We start from the raw sequence: 25,371 nt of genomic DNA on the forward strand, positions 1-25,371 counted from the left end.
ACAAGTAATTCCATTGACTTCTGATTGCTAATTGATGGCATGATATAAAATATAGATTATAAAGACATGTTCTTATTTATTTACCATCCTGTGCCATGATATTTTTGTGTGTCTGCATTTGTGCTAGTTTACATATGCGATATCCATGTGTATGCTGTGGCTGCATTTTTAGAAATGTCTCTGCAAGCATGCACCTTATTTGTGTGTGACTGAACTGGTGAAAAAAGTGTGTGCAAATTAGCTCCTGTTGCACTCGCACATATAGAAATGTAGTCCTGTATGTTTAGAATGGAAACTCTTCCTTCACTAGTTAAAACGTGATTGGATAGTGAGATGCTTGAAGCCCCAAGCTTTGGTAAAAGCTTTTGGGGATGAAAGTGAACTTGTTTAAAAAGGTGACCAGCAGCAATCCGTGAGTAAAACAGCTGGTACTGGCCGCTATTGGAGGGAAGATGCTGGACGAGATAGACCTCTCGGTTCCTATGTGGATGCTGTGATAACCTGATCTTCAGCTAACTGGGGAATGGGAGGGGGTAACTGTTAATGAGGTTATTCAGTCTTTGAAAGCAAATACTGCTGTTGCAGATCTGGAAATGCCAGTTATGTCCCAGTAGGAATATGGCTTATTGGAGATAGAAATCAGATTCTGATTTCTAAAGATGCCAAACCAAGCTGGGGGAGAAGAATGAGCAGATGCACAGCTCACTCAAAGGAAATAAGTAGAAACATGCTGGTTAAATCCTGTTCTATTCCCCTCTAGTTACATGTGGTTTTAGAGGACAGAGATCCCTGTGGCAAGCTGAACTAGTTTATCTTACTTTGCATCTGCCAAACCTGCTCCCTGTTACATATGACTGACTTTGTGTCGCACATGCACGCGCACACACACCAGGACTAGTTCTTAACAGTTGGAAGAAATGACGTGCATATCCTCAAGCTGGAGAAAATCAGCCTTGATTTCAGTCTAAACTACTTTACCACAGCTGAGTATCTGGTCCCAATACTTCCATTTTCCTTCTCTTCCACAACTGCTGTGGCCTGTAGTCATGAAGGGTTTCATTCTCTTATCCTGATACATCTAATCCACTTGTTCGAGACAGTGAGAGCTTCTTGATTCTAATATACTGCTCAGTTAAGCTGGCTGCAGCAAATTATGTGGACCTAAAATGCAAACAAATCCTTATTCTGTTATGCTCACTAATCAGTCATTAGGCCAAAGTGGCTCCCAGCAATTATGCAATGAGATTATTATTTTGCAGCAGGCTCTAGGACAGTACTCAGAATTCACAATTCAGTTATTAAATATGTGTATTTACTTTAACATTTCTCTGGTGGTCAAGGATCCTTTCTTGCTTAATGGTTCTATGAGAAGCTGATTATCATGAAGGTCAGGTCACTGAGTCTATTCAAAGGTTATAAATGGGATATATTAAAATTAGTCTGGGATATTCCTTTTGTTTTGGGGTAGATTCACCAGCTGATACAGGGTAATGTAGAGTCTTATTATTCCCTAACTACCTGTTTCTGGGTACAATTTAAGGTGTTGTTCTTGACCTATTGAAGCCTTAAATGGTTTGGCTACTGGTCACTTCAGCGATAGACCTTTCTCTGTGGGCAATACATAGCAGCTGGGATTGTCTGCTCAAGATGACAGCCCCCCTGGTTTATTCATGAGGGTGCTTAATATAGGGCATTCTTAATGAAGGGTGCTTCCCACTTCAGTTCACCTTCAGGTCACACTGTTCTCCCTGACTTTCCCTGACTAGGAGGGATAAATTGCTTGGAGTAAATTGATGATTTTTGTGGAATTCTGTCGGTCGCTACCCCTTTTTTAACCATAGAATCGTAGGACGGGAAGGGAACTCAAGAGGTCTCTAGTCCAGTCCCCTGCACTCAAGGTAGGACTAAATATTATCTAGACCATCCCTGACAGGTGTTTGTCTACCTGCTCTTAAAAATCTCCAATGACAGAGATACCACGACCTCCCTAGGAAATTTATTCCAGTCCTTAACCACCCTGACAGTTAGGAAGGTTTTCCAAATGTCCAGCCTTGCTGCAATTTAAGCCCATTGTTTCTTGTCCTATCCTCAGAGGTTAGGAAAAACTATTTTTCTTACCCCTCATTGTAACAACCTTTTACATACTTGAAAACTGTTATCATGTCCCTTCTCAGTCTTCTCTTTTCCAGACTAAACAAACACATTTTTTTCAATCTTCCCTCATAGATCATGTTTTCTAGACCTTTAATAATTTCTGTTGCTCTTCGCTGGACTTTCTTAAATTTGTCCACATCTTTCCTGAAATGTGGCACCCAGAACTGGATGCAATACTCCAGTTGAGGCCTAATCAGCACGGAGTAGAGCGGAAGAATTACTTCTTATGTCTTGCTTACAACACGCCTGCTAATACAGCCCTGAATGATGTTTGTACACTATTGACTCATATTTAGCTTATGATCCACTATGACCCAGAGATCCCTTTCTGCAGTACTCCTTCCTAGGCCGTCATTTCCCATTTTGTATGTGTGCAACTGATTGTTCCTTCCTTAATGGAGTACATTGCATTTGTCCTCACTGAATTTCATACTATTTATCTCAGACCATTTCTCCAGTTTGTCCACATTATAGTAGGTTGTACTCCTCCATCTAGCTTGTATTTCCCTAGTTTGTTTATGAAGAGATCATGCGAGAGAGTTTCAAAAGCCTGACTGAAGTCATATATACCACATCTACTGCTTCCCCCCTATTCACAAGGCTTCTTACCCTGTCAAAGAAAGCTATTAGGTTGGTTTGACATGATTTGTTCTTGACAAATCCATGCTGACTGTTACTTATGAGCCGATTCCGTGGGTGCTCCAGGGATGGAGCACTCACAGGGAAAAAATGGTGGGGGCTGAGCTCCCACTGGCAGGCCCCTTATCAGAACCTCCCACAGTGTCTCCTGCCCGCCGGCAGGCCCCACTGATCAGCGCTTCCCCCTCCCTCCCCACGCCTCCTGCCCGCCACAATCAGCTGTTTCGCGGGTGTGCATGAGGCTTTGTGGGGGGGAGGAGCGAGGATGCGGCGTGCTCGGAGGAGGGGTGGAACAGGGCGGGAAGAGTCCCAGAGGCGGTGGAGCAGGAAGAGGTGGGGTGGGCAGCGGTGGGAAGGGGCAGGTTGGGGGGTGAGGCCTTGGGGAAAGAGGTGGAGTTGGGGTGGGGCCTGGGGCAGAGCCGGGGGGTCAAGCAACCTCCCCCCCCCGCCATGTTGGAAAGTCAGCACCTGTACTTACCACTTTATTATCTTCTAGGTGTCTGCAAATTGATTGCTTAATAATTTGCTCCATTATTTTTCAAGATACTGAAGTTAAACAGACTCCTCTGGCTTGTCTTTCTTCCACTTTTTATAGATTAGCAGTCTGTTTTCCCTTTTCCAGTCCTCTGGAATCAAACCCATCTTCCATGACTTTTTGAAGATTATCGCAGATGTCTCAGATACCTCCTCAGTCAGCTCCTTGAGTATTCTAGAATGTATTTCATCAGACCCTGGTGACTTGAAAACATCTAACTCTTCTAAGTAATTTTTAACTCATTCTTTCCCTATTTTCACCTCTGATCCTATCTCATTTTCACTGGCATTCATTAAGTTAGATGTCCAATTGTTACTAAACTTTTTGGTGAAAATGGAGACTTTTTTTATTTCAGAAGGTGGAGAAAGCCACTAGCAGAGAGGCTGTTTTAGATTTGATTTTGACAAATAGGGAGGAACTGGCTGAGAATTTGAAAGTGGAAGGCAGCTATGGTGAAAGTGATCATGATTCTGAGGAACGGTAGGAGAGAAAATAAAGACAATGGATTTCAAGAAGGCAGACTTTAGCAAACTCAGGGAGCTGGTAGGTAAGATCCCTCGGGAAGCAAGTCTAAGGGGAAAAAGAGTTCAAGAGAATTGGCAGTTTTTCAAAAAGACGTTATTAAGGGCACAAGAGCAAACTATCCCACCGTGTAGGAAAGATAGGAAGTTTGGCAAGAGACCACCACCTTGGGTTAACCAGAAGATCTTCAATGATCTGAAACTCAGAAAAGAATCTGACAAAAAAGGAACTGCAATTTAAAGGGAGAAGAGCCCTGGGTTGATAATACTGGGTAGTGTTGGGATTTTAAGTGCAGTTTTTTTCCAGAAAGGTTTGTTTGTTTGTTTGTTTGTTTTGTTTGAATACTGGTGGAAATTTAAACCATAACACAACAACATTACATCTGATATAGATATTGTAAAACTCTCCTGCCAAATAAGTAATTCAGATGCTGTCATCTGTGAATTTGATATTTTCCAGACCCTTCAGCGTGCAGAATAGCTTTAGTTTCAAACTGCTGTAAAAACTTATTCGTCCTTATGTGTGCCTATATTCTGAGCGAGAAGGCTACCTGTAGCTGTGATAATTCAACAGCAAAGGACTGGAAGTCAGGAATTCTTAAGTTCTATTCCCACTTCTGTCTTTCAGTGTGTCCCTTGTGAAAGTCACTCACATTTATCTGTGCCTCAGTTTCCCCACTTGTAAATTGGGGATTATAATTACCTCACAAGGGTTTGTGTAGAGACCTAATTTGATGATTGAAGTGTTAGAATCCTGTATAAACAGTGATGGTAGACTGTAGTCTGAAAGGACAGCTATTAAACGCTTCCTTTCCCTAGAACAACAAAAAAGTCATTTTTAAGTCTTCACAATTCAGCTATTTTCAAGTATTTTTCATGATTGTACAGTAAGTTTGGGTTTTTTGCTTACTAAGGACTTCTTGAATATTCTGTTGAAATGAGATTCTTAGCATCGCTCTGAAGACTGAAGCCCTTTCTCTGCCCACCAATAGGCATAGCATGGGTAGCAGCCGGAAAAGCTTCCCCAGCCTGCACCATCTTTGTGCCTGCAATGGTAGAAGACTATTCACTCTGTATAGCCTGATAATTCCTGGGCCTCTCAAATTATTATTATTCACATTGCAGTGGCACCTACATGCCTCAAACAAGATCAGGGACAATGTGCTGTGTGCTGTACATCCACATAGTAAGCGAGAGTACACACCCCAAAAGTTTCCCATCTTAATAGGCAAGACAGACCAAGAGTAGGGAGGGAAACAGAGATGTGAAGTGACCTGGCGAAGACCACATAGCAGGTCAGGGGCAGTCACACTGTCCACTTGTTTTGCTTATAAGAAGCACACAGAATCTTTTTTAAAGGGGGATAAGGCAATACGCCACGTTTATTGAGCGTACAATTTAAGCATTGAAATCCGCATATACTTCCATTCGCACGTGTGCGCGCACACACCCCAAAAGGTTCTGCAGCTGGATTTTATAGTTACCAGTCCTTAGTGTTGCTCGGTCAGTTCCAGTGCCCCAGCTGAAACTGCACACGAGGGAGGGGAGCTGGGCCTCTGTTGAACGCATTCGAAGCTCCGAGATTGATGCAGAATGAACCCAAAGTCCCATGGCAAATACACCCTTCTTTTACAGTAATAAGTGTCCATACAAGTCTATGGACCTTGCTGTGTCACACCGGAGCTGTCAATCGCGAGGTATTCAAGGTGGCTCTTAATTAGCATTATTTTGAGTTGTTACCGGGAGCATCCGCAGCTGTTTCTTATCTGTTCCTTTGGCTCAACTCCTTATCTCGTCCTTGGGGTGGATGCCTTTGCTTTAGGGTCATCAGCCTGCCATCCAGGTGACTGATGATAAAGTTGGTGCCTCTTAACTCCTCCACTTCCTTCTTGACCATCCTGCCCAGTTGTCCTTTCTCAGTTAATTGCCATACATTCTTCACTCACACCAAACAGTAAATAAGGCAATTACAGCTATAAAACTTCTATCCTTCTAGAACAAATGTTAATACAATCAGCAAAAAATAAACTCAGAACAATTTTTTCTTACTAATTTAAGTCTACAATTTCTTCTTACTGATTCAAAGCTAGCAAAATGGAGTATAAGGCAAAATAAGCAAAATGGAGTTCAATTTTACTGGAGACACTATCTTCCCATTAGGCTGGCCTACACTCTGAACTAACCTGGCTAGGTGCCAATACTATTCATGGCTTTGGAATGATACTGAGATTAACTCATTTCTCATGAGCTGTTGAATTCAGAGAAGAAACCTTTCGTTTTTATTGGTGACAATGTTTGGATCCTGATCTGAGGTTTCAGAAGAGCCTGTGACACCAATTAGGTCCCAAATGTTTCCAAAGTTTGGGACTGTTTGGATCTGGAATCTTGCCTTGGGGCCTATCTTTTGACTTCATCGCTCTAACTCAGCGGCAACAGTATGGTAGCAAAGGACCTGATCTTTAATAAAAATAAAAATGCATTGTTAAAAATATCTTTATTATAATATCCAACCCCCAAATCCTTGTACTTTTAAATTCAGATTGACATCAGCTCACCTATAGAGGGAAGAAACCCTACAGAATGGCCTAGAGTTGAAGATCCTCATGTAGCAGGTATGACTCTCAACTCCCATTCTGCTGTGATGCTCGGTCCCTGCTAGCGCAGGCCACAAATGGGGTGATGCCGAGACACCAGGAGATGTGCTTATTTAACACATCTGCAATGGAGCCCGGGCTTCTATTTAAACCTACCCATCACAACAGAGGATGCCACTACCCACCCACCCACCCTGTGCTAGGTGCAGCTGCCTCTGCCAGGTGCAGTGGATGCAAGTTTCGTGCCTCTCTGCCCATTGCTGCAACTAATCTTTTCAACAAGGTGGTATATTAAATAGGGGTGGCTCAAAGAGGGCTACAAAGAGCTGTCTGCGTTTTTAAGAGAGAAGAAAGCAGGCCCTTAAGCTGACCAGTGCAGGGACAATGCAGTGTAGTGCTCTTCCCTATAAACTCTCTTAAACGTGTGGATCACATTTTCCAACAAGTAGCTAGCCTTTACTTTCATTAACCTCCATCTGTCTCCTTTTTATAGTGTTGTGTCATTCTTGTTCACCAGAGTGTAACTGGGTACATTCCCATGATGTATGCATTACTGCTCTTTTATCCCCACTATTCTGTGTTGTTCTAGGTCCAAAGGGGGAGACTGCTTGAGTTTTCACCAAGGATGCTTTTAAACCCAACCTTTTTTAAGAACAATCATTTAGTTCCAATGATTATTTGTTTCCATTGTCTCCATTTTCTGAAAACATTAGCCATCTGCCACCACCATGCTGCTGTTTCACTTTTCCATGACTTTTCCCAAACCCTTCAGTCACGCAATGGAAATCTTCTCAGGTCAGTTTTGGGTTTTATCTGGTTAGCCAGACGAGTTTCAAAAATGCATATACTCCATTTACTTGCAATATGGAATTTTTAGGGCCAGGTTCTCAGTGGTGTAAACTGCCATAGCCCCATTAATGGCAATAGAACTAAGCCAGTTTACATCAGGTGAGGATCTGGTCCCTTGTTTTCAGACTCGCTGCTCAGTTGACAAGCTGTTTTGTGTTATTCTATAACTCTGATACTTGGAAGTGTTGATGGAAACGCTTTCCACTCCATACTGCTTCACATTTAGGATTAATCAAAGATAGAGCCTTACTTATTCTGACCTTTTAGAGAATACCTACAGGTGATGCTTTTCCTTGATCTTGAAAGTGGAAAGGACACATTTTGGGAACCTGGTCCAGTGTCAATTTTCTCTTATAATTTCTTTAAATGCTATACTGGCATTGTTGTTCTATATCCCATAATAGTTCTGCTAAAGAATGCACTATTATGTTCCCAGAAAGCCCGCTACTTTATGGGAGAGGTGATGTAGGCAACATCTGTCGTACCATTCTTTCTCTTTCCCAACTCAGGGAACCCAAATCCTACAGAGAGACTTTTGCAAGGTTGAGAGGGAGCCACCAAAGCAGCAGTGTTTCCTACCGAGGCTCCCCCCACCAGGATTTGACTGCTTTCATTCCCTCCATCTGCAGAGAAGGATGGGACAATATGGTCCATGATTTGTATGGCAAGGTTGTTGGTCCACATTCACTTGTAAGAAATGTGGTACACTGAAATACATGACAATGAAAAGAATGAGAATGAAATTCAGAAGGAATCTCTGGAATCTTTAGAAAGGCCTTTTCTTATCTAAGAAAGAATAAAACAAAAATGGACAAAAAATTTTCACCACAGGGATTCCAAATCCTTGTTTGTATTTAAATAGTCTGTACAGTCTATGAAGCCGATTAGGCAAGATTAGACAGGAGGCGGCTCTGTTACATACTGACTTAAACTAATTCTTTGGTTTACCATTAATTCAGGCCCAGATTAATAGAATGGAAAAAGGTCCCTGTCCAAAAACCACACACATTTATTTACCGAGTTGCTAGTTTGTATGCACAATTACTGGGATTGTGCTCATAACAGTGGTAAATGCATGGCAAATACACAGTTAAATGTCCATGTGCATGCATTCGCTGCCTTTGCGTGCATCCAATAATTGCACATACATTTTTTCAGACACACAATACTATAAATCTTCGTCTCAACCTCTATCATGTCCAATTAAACACCAATTATAAATAGCCCACTAAATTCAATTGCAGTATATTTTAAAAGCTGTTAACCCTTAATAGAAATGCTGGAGCATCTATTGTGAAAACGTTAGCAAGCATCTCAATACATAACAAGTATCAATAAAGAAACCATCTTAAAATAACAGATCCACAGTGAAATCATTTTTTTTTTCAGTTGGACAGAAAATGCTGAAAAAGGAAGAAAATTTAAGTCTTACCTTACATTTATTTGCACCGTAAACTTTTCGGACCACTTCCATGATTTTCAAGACAGGATCAAAATATAGCAACATTTGCTCCCCTTCTTGATTACCCACAGTTACTGGATTTTTTATTAATAATAATAATAAATGGAATAATAATAAAATGAAATACAACCAAAATTATTAATTTGCTACTTGGTCTAATAAATCAGTATTTATATTCTTCACAGAATTATTCCAGAGACTGCACATGTAATATTTTTTTTAAATTGAGATTTCAATATCAAATAACTAACATATAAATGTTCATCCTTGCAGAAAAGATACACAGCAAGAATTGGTGGCATGAAGGATAATTTTCTTCACTGTAACTAATATATACTTTAGCTACAATCTGACCTTAGGTAATTATAATAATTATATAGCACTTTTCGTGAGTAGGTTTCAAAACACTTTACAAAGGAGGGTCAGTATAATCATCCCCATTTTACAGATGGGGAAACTGAGGCACAGAGAAGGGAAGTATCTAATCCAAGCTCACCCAGTAACAGAGCCAAGACCAGGTCTCCTGAGTCCCAGTCCAATGTGCTACCCAGTAGGTAACACTGTCTCTGTGAAGCAGTTCGTAAATGCTTTTTTCATTTGGACTAAACAAACAGACCAAGTAATTGGAAGGTGTTACTTCAAATTTTTAGAACTGTGCATATGCAAAAATGTGCACGTGTGATGGAAAACTCAACAGTGATATCTTCACATACAATTTAGGGCATATTTGTATATGCACAGTTGTGAAAATCTGGCCCATGTTGTACATTAACAGTTGTAGGTTTTGGATGTTGGAAATGCTTATTAACAGGTTCTGGTTTGCTCAATGAGTCTCAAATGGTTTAATGTTGTAGACTACATTTTAAGGTAGAGTTTCCCTTATGGACAACTTCCTCTCCCAATTTCAGTCCCCCAGAGTTACCAGTGTCATCTGTAGCAGCTGGTAATTTGGAAGGGGGACACTAGGACAGAATTAAGGAGAAAAGCTAGAAATAAACATATCCTGATGCGAGCTGGATGACTGCTAACTTATGCTTCACTATTTTGTATCTGTTCTCTTTATTTTCTCTCACGGGCTATAGGACTCCTTAGTCAAAACTTGCTCTCATTTCTGTGATCTGACCACATGAATTTGCTGTTTGGTTCTGTCCCCTTGTATTTTTACTGCCCCTCCCATTTTAGTGTCACATATATATTTGATTAGGGTCCAATTTACAAACAACAAGGCGTGACATTGTCTCTTTGCTCTGTATTTGAACAGCGCCTAGCACAATGGGGTCCTGGCCCATGACTGTGGCTTCTACTTGCTATGGTACTACAAATAATAATGATGAAGCAGTTGCAATGGGTGTGGAAGTCCTTAGGCATCTTGGGTTTGGTTGGTCTAGAAAACATCTGGAAAGCCAAGAGTCTAGGACTGGTCTCCATCTGGCAGAAAATGTCTCCTGACAGCATGGCAGAACCTGCGGCTCAACACTCCTCCTGATAGTGCTATTTGGAGCACAGTTTGAAACCCATCTGGGCTAAAGAAAATGTGATTTCCAATTACAAGCAAGTTTGTTTAACTGTCTTAATCCTTTTACGTTACACTTCAGGGTAAACAAAACGTAAATGAGGTTACGTTTCCCTCCCTCTTCTCCCCCGGTGATTAATTAGACTATCTAAGCAGTTGGAATCTGGTTTTGACTCTAGAGTTAAATTCTTCTCCTTTGTAATCAGGGTTCAGATGTTCAGCTCAGAATTGATGAAGTCTTCGTGGGAAAGTGTTGTGGTATTTTAAAATTGATGCTAACATGCCACATCAAGCCTTTAATCGCCTCTGGAAATTTTAACTGTTTTGTGGAATTATATCAGATAATTCTGCTCCCAGCCACCAAGACATTCAATTCCACAAATTTAGCTCTTCTAATTCAGGTCACATTTAAAATACGATCAAAATGTTTTTTCCATCTGCCTGCTCTCCATCAAAGATACGTTACCGCTCGCTTGAATGCGCTGTGCTTCAGCAGAGCTTGAATTTACTCGAACATGAGCTCAGCTGCTCATATGATAAATAAGCAAATAAACTATAGTTGGCAGGTACTGACTGTACTCCCGCCACATGTGGTTTGGAGAAGAACCCAAAGAGCTTTGTTATGAAAGGTCTTTCTGAGACTTCCCCTCTAATTGCATATACAGCAGCACAGACAGCTGCAGCGGCACAAGAGCCAGCAAACAGAGCTGTAAACAGGGGACTTTGAGTGGGAGTTTGTAAGGGGAGTTTTGGGGGAAGACCAAGAGAGCCAGGCAGAGGAACAGACAGGCTAGTGAAGGGTGTGTGTGGTGTTCTGGCAGTGTTTTGGTGCTCGTTGGGGGTTTGTTTTGCTGTGGGAGTGGTGGTTTGGTTTGGTTTGTGTTTCCCGGACTAACAGGACTTAGGTGAGAAGGCGATGACAGACACAGAGGCAGCAGTGGTAGTGACCCAAGCAGTGGAAGACACAATGAAGGTGACTGGATGTGGAAGCTGTGTCATGTACATGATCCTGGAGGGGGTACCTGAAAAGAGTTTAGTCTGCATGAAGTGCTGCCTGATAGAGCTGATGGAAGAGAAGATCCAAGGATTGGAGATGCAGGTGGAGACTCTGGTTGAGTTTAGAAGGGGGTTCGAGCGGATGATGGAGCAAAGACAGGAGGCTGAAGGGAAAAGATCAGACTTGCAGATGGAAGCAGGACCAAAGAACTCTGGGGGGATACTGCTGGGTGAGGAAAGTGGACAGTGGAAGCATGTGACTAAGAGAACCAGGCAGAGGAAAAGATGGGGCAGTGAAGGAGAAATATAGCTCAGGAACAGGTTTTCAGAGTTGGAAAATGAAGAAGGGGTACAGCAGGTGGCCACTGAAGGTGAGAGGGCAAGGAAGAAGAAAAGAGCAGATAGTCCCATAGGAAAAGGTCAAGAGTCAATGGAGATAACACCAAATATGAGCCCCAGGAGGATACGGGGTGGGCTGCAGAGGATTGCAAGGGACAATAGGAATCGAGAGGACTTGCAGCCAGATGGAACAGGGGATAGACTGGAGAATCACACCATCCCCAGGAAAAGGCAGGTCTACGTGATTGGGGACTCATTACTGAGGAGAAGAATAGACATGCCTGTAACAAGAGCTGATCCAGAGAACAGAAGGGTGTGCTGTCTGCCGGGCGCTAAGATATGGGATGTGGACCTGAGGCTGAAGAGGATCCTACCGGGAGCAGGAAAGAATCTATTGATTATCCTTCATGTGGGAACAAATGATATGGCCAGATTCTCACTGGAACCTATCAAGGGAGACTATGCCATGCTGGGAAAGACGCTTAAGGAAATCGAGGCTCAGGTGATTTTCAGTGGGATTCTGCCTGTTCCTAGAGAAGGGCAACAAAGGTGTGACAAGATTATAATGCTCAACAGATGGCTCAGGCAGTGGTGCTATAAGGAGGGCTTTGGGATGTATGGCCACTGGGAAGCATTCATGGACAGAGGACTGTTCTCTCAGGATGGACTTCACCTGAGTAAGGAGGGAAATAGACTTCTAGGATGGCGGATGACACAACTGATCAAGAGACTTTAAACTAGGAATTCGGGGGCGATGGTTGGGAGATGTCCAGGTAATCTCCACGCCAGATTTTCTCTTTGAGAGGGAAGAAAACGAAGTAAGAAAGGATACAGCTGTGGGTAGGAGAATGGACATACGGCGGAAGGGCAGTGTACATACCAATCTATTGGTGGTCGAATGTCTGTGCCCAGTTGGGTAAACAATGTGAGCGAAGCCAAACGGCAAAAATTAAGATGTTTGTACACTAATGCGAGGAGCCTAAGTAACAAAATGGAGGAACTAGAGCTACTGGTGCAGGAAGTAAAACCAGATATTATAGGGATAACTGAAACATGGTGGAATAGTAGTCATGACTGGAGTATGGGTATTGAAGAGTATGTGCTGTTTAGGAAAGACAGAAATAAAGGCAAAGGTGGTGGAGTAGCATTGTATATCATTGATGAGGTAGACTGTAAAGAAATAAGAAGTGATAGAATGGATAAGACAGAGTCTGTCTGGGCAAAAATCACATTGGAGAAGAAAGCTACTACAGCCTCCCCTGGGATAGTGCTTGGGGTGTGCTATAGACTGCCGGGATCTGATTTGAATATGGATAGAGACCTCTTTAATGTTTTTAAAGAAGTAAATACTAATGGAATTGCATGATCATGGGAGACTTTAACTTCCCAGATATAGACTGGAGGACAAGTGCTAGTAATAATAATAGGGCTCAGATTTTCCTGGATGTGATAGCTGATGGATTCCTTCACCAAGTAGTTGCTGAACCAACAAGAGGGGATGCCATTTTAGATTTGGTTTTGGTGAGCAGTGAGGACCTCATAGGAGAAATGGTTGTAGCGGACAACCTAGGTTCGAGCGATCTTGAGCTAATTCAGTTCAAACTAAATGGAAGGATAAACAAAAATAGATCTGCGACTAGGGTTTTTGATTTCAAAAAGGCTAACGTTAAGGAATTTATTAAGGAAATTAGTTAGGGAAGTGGATTGGACTGAAAAACTTGTGGATCTAAAGGTGGAGGAGACCTGGAATTACTTCAAGTCAAAGTTGCAGAAATTATCAGAAGCCTGCATCCCAAGAAAGGGGAAAAAAACTCATAAGCAGGAGTTATAGACCAAGCTGGATGAGGAAGCATCTCAGAGAGGTGATTAAAAAAAGCAGAAAGCCTACAAGGAGTGGAAGATGGGAGGGATCAGAAAGGAAAGCTACCTTACTGAGGTCAGAACATGTAGGGATAAAGTGAGAAAGGCCAAAAGCCATGTAGAGTTGGACCTTGCAAAGGGAATTAAAACCAACAATAAAAGGTTCTACAGCCATATAAATAAGAAGAAAATAAAGAAAGAAGTGGGACTGCTTAGCACTGAGGATGGAGTGGAGGTTAAGGATAATCTAGGCATAGCCCAATATCTAAACAAATACTTTGCTTTAGTCTTTAATGAGGCTAATGAGGAGCTTAGGGACAATGGTAGGATGACAAATGGGAATGAGGATAACCAGTTTATTTGAGCATGAGCTTTCGTGAGCTACAGCTCACTTCATCGGATGCATAGCATATCGTGGAAACTGCAGAAGACATTATATACACACAGTCTTCTGCAGTTTCCACGATATGCTATGCATCCGATGAAGTGAGCTGTAGCTCACGAAAGCTCATGCTCAAATAAACTGGTTAGTCTCTAAGGTGCCACAAGTACTCCTTTTCTTTTTACGAATACAGACTAACACGGCTGTTACTCTGAAACCTGGGAATGAGGATATGGAGGTAGATGTTACCACATCCGAGGTAGAAGCCAAACTCAAACAGCTTAATGGGACAAAACTGGGGGGCCCGGATAATCTTCATCCAAGAATATTAAAGGAACTGGCACATGAAATTGCAAGCCCATTAGCAAGAATTTTTAATGAATCTGTAAACTCAGGGGTTGTACCGTATGACTGGAGAATTGCTAACATCGTTCCTGTTTTTAAGAAAGGGGAAAAAAGCGATCCGGGTAACTACAGGCCTGTTTGATATCTGTAGTATGCAAGGTCTTGGAAAAAATTTTGAAGGAGAAAGTTGTTAAGGACATTGAGGTCAATGGTAATTGAGACAAAATACAACATGGTTTTACAAAAGGTAGATCATGTCAAACCAACCTGATCTCCTTCTTTGAGAAGGTAACAGATTTTTTAGACAAAGGGAATGCAGTGGATCTAACTTACCTCAATTTCAGTAAGGCATTTGATACGGTTCCATATGGAGAATTATTAGCTAAATTGGAAAAGATGGGGATCAATATGAAAATTGAAAGGTGGATAAGGAACTGTTTAAAGGGGAGACTACAGCGAGTCACACTGAAAGGTGAACTGTCAGGCTGGAAGGAGGTTACGAGTGGAGTTCCTCAGGGATTGGTTTTGGGACCAACCTTATTTAATCTTTTTATTACTGACCTTGGCACAAAAAGCAGGAATGTGCTAATAAAGTTTGTGGATGACACGAAGCTGGGAGGCATTGCCAATACCGAGGAGGACCGGGATATCATACAGGAAGATCTGGAAGACCTTGTAAACTGGAGTAATAGTAATAGGATGAAATGTAATAGTGAAAAGTGCAAGGTCATGCATTTAGGGATTAATAACAAGAATTTCTGTTATAAACTGGGGATGCATCACTTGGAAGTAACAGAGGAGGAGAAGGATCTCGGAGTATTGGTTGATCACAGGATGACTATGAGCCGCCAATGTGATATGGCTGTGAAAAAAGCTAATGCGGGCTTGGGATGCATCAGGTGAGGTATTTCCAGTAGAGATAAGGAGGTGTTAGTACCGTTATATAAGGCACTGGTGAGACCTCATCTGGAATATTGTGTGCAGTTCTGGTCTCTCATGTTTAAGAAGGATGAATTCAAACTGGAACAGGTACAAAGAAGGGCTACAAGGATGAGCCGAGGAATGGAAAACCTGTCTAGGAGACTCAAAGTTCTTGGCTTGTTTAGCCTAACCAAACGAAGGCTGAGAGGAGATATGATTGCTCTCAAAAATATATCAGAGGGATAAGTACCACGGAGGGAGAAGAATTATTTAAGCTCAGTACCAATGTGGACACAAGAACAAATGGATAGAAACTGGCCATCCGGAAGTTTAGACTTGAAATTAGATGAAGATTTCTAACCATCAAAGGAGTGAAGTTCTGGAACAACCTTCCAAGGGAAGCAGTGGGGGCAAAAGACATATCTGGCTTCCAGACTAAGCTGGATACATTTATGGAGGAGATGATATGATGGGATAGCCTAATTTTGGCAATTAATTGATCTTTGACTATTAGCAGTAGATATGCCCAATGGCCTGTGATGGGATGTTAGATGGGGTAGGATCTGAGCTACTACAGAGAATTCTTTCCTGGGTGTCTGGCTGGTGAGTCTTGTCCACATGCTCAGGGTTTCACTGATCGCCATATTTGGGGTCGGGAAGGAATTTTCCCCCAGGGCAGATTGACAGAGGCCCTGGGGGTTTTTCGCCTTCTTCTGCAGCGTGGGGCACGGGTCACTTGCTGGAGGATTCTCTGCACGTTGAAGTCTTTAAACCATGATTTGAGGACTTCAGTAGCTCAGACATAAGTTAGGGGTTTGTTACAGGAGTTGGTGGGTGAGATTCTGTGCCCTGTGTTATGCAGGAGGTCAGACTAGACGATCATAATGGTCCCTTCTGACCTTAAAGTCTATGATTCTATGAAAGTATTTTCACCAACCACATATACTCTGTCTGTGTTAAGTGCTACAGTATATGATAAGTCTTAGCTGGCTAAACTTTCATAAGCTTCATTATTGTTTCTGACTAAACAAATTGAAGACATACCGCAAACAAAGCAGAGTCAAATGAGCACTCTACCAGTTCTATCACACGAGTATACAGTCCAGAAAAACAGGCCTCTGAAGTTTAAACTCTAGAACTGTCCCAAAACCTTATGAAGTTGGAATGTTTAGACTGTAAACTGTTCAAAGTGGGAACCGTCCCTTGCTTAATGGGTTTTATGGTACGTAGCACAATAACTCCATAGTCTTCTCTGAGGTCTCTAGATTCTACTGTAATACAAAAATGTATTATTAACCATTTTAAATGAAAATATCCATTATGTGCAGCTCCCTGATTTGAGATGATTATGCAGTAGCCAACTCTTGTGATTTTATTGCAAGTCTCACAATATTAGGTTTATTTCTTAAAGCTCCAGCTCCTGAAGTCAGTGAATCTATGAGAATCTCAGCTTGTTAGTGTAAGTTTCTAGCCCTTAGGGTAATGAAGAAAACCCGAATGTATCCTAGAGATTAAAAAAAACAGACAGTAAATAAAAAATTGCAATTTTTTAAAAATTTCAGTATTTTCAAGTAAATTCTGTTTTGGGTAACTTGACTCATTAAGGTTGAAAACTTGGCTTGACAATTCTTGTATCATATATAATTATTCTGAGCAGATGGTTTTTTCCTTTGGATAATTGGGTAATAAAGACCCTACAAGAGACTGGCTGTTCGACACAGCTCACCAATTTCATCTTGTGTTAAAATAGACTGCAAACTTTTAGTGTCAGGCAGTGGCTTTCTATGGATTTCTACAGTAACTAGCACAATGGGAAAGGGCAGTCTATCTCACAAATAAAATAATCGTCACAAACTACTTAAGAGTGGGTAAAATTATTACTTAGTATTTGAAAGCGCTGTGTAAATGCTAAGTATTTAAACATCAATAAACTCACTCCTAATCCATTAATAAATGAACATAAGCAAATGTGCTACTTGCTGTCATCCATGGGCAGCAGGTATCATAGGCTGGGGGAGGCTGTGCCTCCCCAAACAAGCGCATGGCCACGCCCATGCTCATCCCCCAGACCCCCACCTCCAGCTTCTGCTCGGCACAGCTCCAGGCCAGTCTCCCTGTGGGGTGACCCAGGCTCGGGCCACGCCACCCACCCTCCCAGCACTCCTGGGCTGGGGAGGCTCGGGTCGCGTTGCGTGCCTTCCCGTGCTTTGGGACTGGGGAGGCTGGGGTCGCACCGCCTGCCCTCCTGGAGCTCCAGGGCTGGGGCCACGCCACCTACACCGGGGCTGGGGGCACTAGTCTGGGGCGGGGGCTGGCAGCTGCAGGGGGGGTGGTGCCTCTGGGCTCCGGCGGGGGGTGTGGAAGGGGCGGGGCCTCAGGTGGAAGGGGCTAGTTCATGCACCACCCATGCGGTCATCCATTGAATGTCAGAGTTCTTCTCAATAAAATATCATCATCACGATTTTAAAATAAATTCCGATCAATAGAATATTTATAGGAACAGAGAAGTAGAAGAAATTCTCTCTCCAAGGCTTTATTTGTAAAAACTGTGTCATGTTTTACATTTAAAACTTACAAAATACAAATCCACCTTTTTTGTCTTGTAAGAATTTTTGTCCTCAGCAAAAATCTTAAGCTGAGTTTGGCCTAAGTGCAGAATTATGTTTACTTTATATGATGTGTTTATCCTCAGTGAGGAGTGTTCCAGAATCTGTGGAATGAGATGCTCAGGATACATTCCCAAAGGGATAAATCTTCGTTTTCCTTACAGAAACATGCAAGACGCCAAAAGAGTGACACTATCTATCTAAGGTACTTATATGGACCCCATCAAGTATCTGAGCACCCCTCAATCATTAACATGTTTATCCTTACAGTACCCCTTTAACGTATTCGGACTGCAGTTTACTCCTTGAGGTGAGGTGAAGGCTGCAGTAGGCTACAGCAGCAAGTGGCTGGATTAGAGACAGCCGGTTCCCCCGGAAGGGGGGAGAAAGCGGAGTGGGGCACAGCTGGAGGGCCATGCCCAGAACAGGATGTCACGGTCCGAGGAGCGTTGCAGGGCTTAGAGGTGGAGCAGAAGTGACGGCGGTGAGACACCACCAGAGGAAGGTGCACGGGAACCAAGAGCTAATTCCCAACATGGCCAGAAGGGGGCGCCGAGGTGGTGAGTCCCGTCCCATCGCAACATCACTTTTTCACTAAGACGTGGGGATACCAATTAAATGCATGTTCTGGCAACAGGCACCTGTCAAATATAGTGGACTCCATTGTCTCTCAAACTATGTCCACGCTTCAAGCTGGAAATGTAGATGCTAGCTTGAGGAGACATACCAGTCCAAGACACTAGGTACATACCAGGACAGTTAGCCCCTCCTGCTGTTTGCACTGCCATCGCTAAACTCTATCTTTAGTACACTAGCTCAGTCAGAGCTGGCACCGGTGTGTCTCCTCAAGCTGAAATTTCCACCTGCAGTTAGTTCTAAGTACAGACGTACACTTAGATAGTCTAGAATGAAACTGGCCATAATTTAAAATCATACCCAGAGGTTCAGATTTTCCAAAGAGCTCAGATTCCATTTAGGCATCTACATGAAATGGGCAGATTTTCAAAAGTGCTTCAGCACTCAGCACTTCCCATTGAGAGTATAACCCCCCCTCACCCCACATTGAGAACAATGAGAGCTACCAGGTACTGCCCACTTCATTTGGGTGCCTAAAAGGGAGTTGACATCTTCTAAATATCTGGCCTAGAATGAACTAGATTCCTCCACCTCATCACATGTGGTCTTACCAGCCAATGTGGCTCAGGCTGGAGTTGCATGTTACAAGCCTGATTTTGCACCTCTTACCTTAACTAGCACTCATGAGTCTTGCCACTGAAGTCAACAAGACTACTCAGGTAAGTAAAGGCTACTTGGTGCGAGTGAGGGTTGCAGAATCAGGCCCTAAGGAAATAGTTTGTTATCATTGGTTTCCAACTGAGTCAAAATTATACTTGCTGTATGATTTTTCATTGACCTTTGGGATTACTAAATCTAGTAAAAAACTATTTCCCTTTACTGTGCAAAGGAACTGATGCTGAGAAGATGGGAAAGCTCTTGTGTTCCAGTTTTAAAAGCTTTGTACCTTGACATGGTGAGAATCAGGCCCAGAATGTTTATGTGATGTTAGGTGAGCTGTTGTACCTTTCTCAGACATTTCAATTTTTCAAATAGAGAAGGGAATGTGAGTTAAAAGTATGTTTTGACAGGAGACAATGGCCTGATGTATTGAACTATAAGATCTACTAGTGAGTCCAAAAGGAAACTGCAGCAAATTGCTTCGTAAGAGCATCTCATTTATAAGATAAATCACAAAAGTGAAGAATTTCATGTGATATGGGAAGAATGTCTCTAGCATATATCCAAGTAAACACAGATGTGCAAGTGAAAGGTACGAGATCAGTAGGGAGATAATGTGGGTGGCAAAGTAGTATTGACTTATAGTGTTACAAGTTGTGTAATTGGTTACTGCTCTATTGGTTTCTTCGCATTTTTGTCTTGGTCTTAAATTTACTCCTTCCCGCCCACTGCCTATTTTTATCCCTTGACTTCAATCTAAGTGTTGTGCACACAGTTCCTCAATAGGGAGGGCTTTCCCTCTATTCTGTTCTATATAGGTTTTTATACAATATTGAAATATACAAGCATCCTGCCTCTTGCATTGGCTTTAGCTAACACATAATGGATTTGTATTAGGAGTTTGTACGTGGGCAAGAAAGAATGTCACATGAGAATGAAGAACTGGCAGAGTCATCTTGCACAAACTGAGAATAGCAATTCATGAACTGAACTCATAGCACGTTTGAAATGTGGGCGTGTAAGTTGGAAAATCACCAGCTCTTTGTGTATTCTGATCCTCAATTTTTATACAAGTTAGAAGCACAATTGTGGGCTAGAGGCCTGATCTACAAACACTTAAATACATGTGAGTAACTTTGCACATGTGAGCAGTCCCAGTAAATTCAATGAGATCTCTCACACGTGTAAGTTACTTGGCATGGCTGAGTGTTTGCGGGGTTGGGACCTTTTATTTGTTTATGTAGTTTGTATGCAAATAGTTAATTATAAACACTTGCCCTAGCAATTTCCAGATTTCCATCTTATTAATTCTAACATTGACCATCATTTTCCCAGGATAGTTCCATTCACAAACTTCTTAGTAAATAGTTGGGCAGAAGTATGCATTCTTTCCCAGCATGACTGACTGACTTTTCCGTTTTTTATGCCAGAGGTCAGAAAACAACGATTGGCATTTCAGACCTCCACTACCAACAGTCCTTTGTGCCCAGTATTCAAGAAGTTTCAAAAGCTAAAGGCCAAGCTTTTTTATAGTAAAGAATGGTTTGCACCATAATACTGTGGAACAATGTACAATTTGCTCGTTCCATTTACTACAAAATGCTTGCTACTGATTACAGTGTGAAGCACTAGAAAAAACAGGAACATGTTGTAGAGTAGTAGCCGTGTTAGTCTGTATCCGCAAAAAGAAAAGGAGGACTTGTGGCACTTTGGAGACAAACAAATTTCATCCAATGAAGTCAGCTGTAGCTCACGAAAGCTTATGCTCAAATAAATGTGTTAGTCTCTAAGGTGCCACTAGTCCTCCTTTTCTTTTTGAAGAACATGTTGAAGAGCCTTTATTTTCCTGTGGAATTAGGTCATTGACATTAACATAGCTTTAGAGGGAGCGGGAATCCTTTGTTAACCTTAGCTGTGGTAGAAATGCCAGAGGTGTGGTCAAGTTAGCTTCCAGGCTCACAGAGTGGGTAGTGCCTACTGTTTGTATTTAATATTCGTTCCTGACAATGGAGTGATGTATTTATAAAGAGATATAGAATGTGTGAGGATGTGTTCTACAGAATTGCAGCACATGTAAAGAGCCTTGGGGAGACATGCTGTGATGTGCTGAGTAATAAACAAGAGTCCACAATGCCAAGGTCCTAATCAAGAATGGCTGATTACAGAAATAAATCCAGGTTCACAAAAGGGTATGTTTTCCTCATCCTTTATCGAAGGATGAGGACAAGCACTGAGGATCGCATTACTGTCCATGAATCTAGCTGCTCCGAAACCTGCAGAATGAGCATCCTACCTCTATCAGGCTTGGGATAGAGCTGGTTGGGCAGTTTTCAACAAAATGATTCTTTTGTCAGAAGATTTGAAAACTTGTTGGGTTAGATGAAACTTACATCAGGAAGGTTTTTCAGGTCCAGGACAGAATTCCTGCTCAGGGAGGGGGGAAGACAGCCTGGAATAGCCAAGTGGTTAAGTTAGGGCACATATTTGGGATGTTTGAGCACTAGGTTGAAGTCCCTGTTCTGAATCTGACTGTGCAGTATCTTGGCTGGATCTCCCACATCCTGGGTGAGTGTCCCTAGCCACCTTTGGGGGTCTCCGTTGCTCTTTTATTTTATATACACATTTTTGAAAGGTCTCATTTTTGTTCTGCGGCAAATGAAAACAAATTTCATAATCTCAGAATGTTTCATGAAACAGAATTCTTGTTTTCCAGCCAGCCCTGCACAGGATTAAAGGCCTATTCCCTAGTTAAAGGAAACCCCTTCCTGATGGTGCCTTTCATCACAGCCCTGCTGCTTTTAACTACTAGCAACCCAAAATGAACACCAAGTTAAATGGCCATATATTCCCCGTACGCCTTAAAACTAGGGCTCATTGATTTCTTTCTATCAACCTTTTTTCAATGTAAAATTGTGTTTTCAGTAATATGAACATTTTCACATGGAACTTCTGCTGTATTTAAATTATCAATTTTTTTTCCGTCAGGAAAACCTGAAAAACTAAAATTCATCAGTTTTGGCCAAAAAACATTCAATTTCCAGTTTTCAATGAAATGTCAAAAGTTGCTGTGTGGGAAAGAAATCCCATTTTCCAACCAGTCTTACAACACATCTATGCCTGCAGCAAGAGGCTACTCTGACTTGGGTACAGGCTTCAGAGCCAGTCACTTTACCAACATCACTCTACTTCACACACACATCTATTCAAGGGATACCATCATAGGACCTAATCACATCAGCCACATCATCAGGGGCTCATTCACCTGCACATCTACCAATGTGATATATGCCATCCTGTGCCAGTAATGCCCCTTTGCCATGTACATTGGCCAAACCGGACAGTCTCTATGCAAAAGAATAAATGGACACAAATCAGATTTCAAGAACTATAACATTCAAAAACCAATTGGAGAACACTTCAGCCTCCCTGGACACTCAATTACAGACCTAAAAGTCGTAATCCTTCAACAAAAAAACTTCAAAACCAGACTCCAACGAGAAACTGCAAAACTGGAATTAATTTGCAAACTGGACACCATTAAATTAGGCTTGAATAAAGACTGGGAGTGGATGAGTCATTACACAAACTAAAAACTATTTCCCCTACTGTTACTCACACCTTCTTGTCAACTGTTTGAAATGGGCCATCCTGATTATCACTACAAAAGGTTTTTTTCTACTGCTGATAATAGCCCACTTTAATTGATGAATCTCGTTAGAGTTGGTATGTCAGCCCCCATTTTTTCATGTTCTCTGTATATATACAGCATATCTTCCAGCTGTATTTTCCACTGCATGCATCTGATGAAGTGGGTTTTAGCCCACAAAAGCTTATGCTCAAATAAATTTATTAGTCTCTAAGGTGCCACAAGTACTCCTCGTTCTTTTTACTCAAAGTCACTCTTGAAAGGTTTAAGACAATAGACAAGAGCTGCAACAGGCACAGCATGCAGCAGTCTACCTCCGATGTAGCAGAGGTGAGGGCAAACATATTGCACTAGTACATATGAAACTCCACAATATCCTCATTTGCTGTAGGGCTGATGTTAAACCTTGGTTCTAATCTAAAACCCACACACTTCTTGGGGAGAGGAGACAGAAAACACCATTGTAAACTATTAATGTTTTCTCCATAAGTCTTGCTCTGGCCTTAGACATCAAGGCCTGAGGGGACCTTTCAGTATTATTGGGGCTATTTTTATCAGCCTAAGTAAGGACTTTGATCTGGTCAGCCATAAATTCCTCCTCTCAAACCTCAGGGATGTTTGCCTTAATATTGAATAAATGAAAATGGCTTCCCAGAGGAATTCTACTCAAGCTGTTTCCATAAACACTTTTGCTTCAGACATGAAGGTGTTAAGAAGTCGGAGAGTGTGTTCTTCCAGGGGCCTGTTCTTGGGTCCCTGTCCCCATTTAATAACCTTCGAGCTCCAAGTTTGTTTCTCCTCTCTCTAGATGTATGATTAGGACACTGTTGCATTACAACATGCTATATATCACTGCGAGACTGAGTCCTTTAAGGAAAGTAGGTTCAGTCCTCCTGTTCTTGAACAGGGGTACCCTAGTTAGACCTGATTAAGAGCGGCAGGGTAACACCTGGTTGGTAGATACATAAGGAGGAGATACAGGATTTGGGGGAGAGAAGGTGGCTGACGGACCGGGAAGAAGTCTGCATGACAGAGACGGTTTTGAGCCAGGAAGGGAGCCTGGGAAGCCAGAAGGGCAGAAGCAGACTTTCATGAGCCATGAGGAAGTCAGAGAGGCTAGAGATGGTGAAGAAGCCTATTTGGGGAACCAGAGGCACTGAAGGCTGAGAGGCCAGAGGCAGAGAGCCCTGAGCCAGGAGGAATCTGGTGAAGCTGAAGAGGTGGTGAAGTCTAAAGGGATGGAGATGTATGTTCAGGGACATGAGGTGGGAGTTTGAATAACTGATGTTAATAAAATCAACCCCCAGAAGGGGCATGAAGTTTGTGGTATAGTTCCTGAGAGATTCAAGGAGTTGGTGGATTAAGGTACAACCACTGTAATTTGGTCAACTCACCGCCAGGGGCTATCTCTAGTGGGGTTCGACTGCATGATACTTGCTCCACCTTAGTGAATCCTGGAGCCCTGGTTTGTTTCCAATGAACTTATTTAATATTAATGTCAATTAAAGTCCAACACAAAGCATAAAGCTGAATAGTTATCAGGGGTTTTGAAGCTGGGACAAAAGTACTGTGATGCTTGAGGAAATGGTGTAGGTAAAATAAATATATATACATATTACCATTAAAGAGACATTGTCCAGTTGAAATCTAGTCAAATTCAGAAAATTGAGTTAAAAGCAGTTCCAGGAACCAGTGCGGAACTTTGTGTTCTAATGATTTGTGGTTTTACAACCGTATTTCCCTGATTTCTAAATGTTTTCCTGTTGCTGTGGGGAACATTTTTTTGCTTTGCGCCATTAATAGTACTTTGTCTCAAGTGAGGCAACTCTTAAAAAAAGTTAAAATGTGGAGAAAGAGGATTGGCTTTTGAATTGACAGTGTCTCTTTGAGAATAAGCTTCTTAGGGTAAGTAGCTAGAACTTGAACAAATAAGTAATATGTGAGGGAGCTATTTCTGGGACATGTTTTATCTATGAAGAAACTAATGAAGGAAGTGGAGTTTGGACAGTCCTTTGCTTTGAGTTACCTTATTTTCTTGTAGAAAAATAGCTTTATGTAACAGATGCATTTTTACTCCCAATATTTGAGGCTGGACCATAGAGAATGAGGAAAGGGAATATGCACTGATTTTTTTTTCTTTTGCTTCTGGAATTCTTTTGTCCATAAACACACATTATTAACCATGTATACAGGGAATGACCAGAGATTCACTTTTCTTTTGCAAAAGGGTCAAACCTTTTTCCCTGCCTGGCCATCAGGTTAATGGGCCTTCATTTGTTTAAAGCATGGGTCATATGGCCAGGCAGTTCATCCTCAGCTTATGATGTGTAACCCTCTGTACTCCAGCCTTGTACTTAATTCCATCAACTGTTTATTCTATCTTGGATTTCCTGCATGAGTTTTCACTATTGCATCCTCTTTGGTAAGGGTCATGAAATTTTGGATAACTGGCTGTGATAACCTATCAGGGTTCAGAATTAAATACAGTTCAGTGATTGAAATGAGGTCAGGAATTTATTGGGACCTTCCAGATGTGGACAAAATAGACCTAAATAATCATATGATGTTATTATTTTGATAATGATTACTGATCTGTCCCACGCTATTGTTTATAGTTCACACTTATTGCATCATAATTATACTGAGTTCTTTGGTACAGGACCATGGCCCATGTCTTTGTCTTCAAAATTCCTAGCTCACAATTGAGTGATTAGTGTCCATCGTGGCTGCAATTTGTAATTAAAAAGCATAAGGTTATGTATAATTAAGTAGT

Source organism: Chelonia mydas, chromosome 13 (genome assembly GCF_015237465.2).
Source record: "Chelonia mydas isolate rCheMyd1 chromosome 13, rCheMyd1.pri.v2, whole genome shotgun sequence".
In the NCBI taxonomy this organism is placed as follows: domain Eukaryota; kingdom Metazoa; phylum Chordata; order Testudines; family Cheloniidae; genus Chelonia; species Chelonia mydas.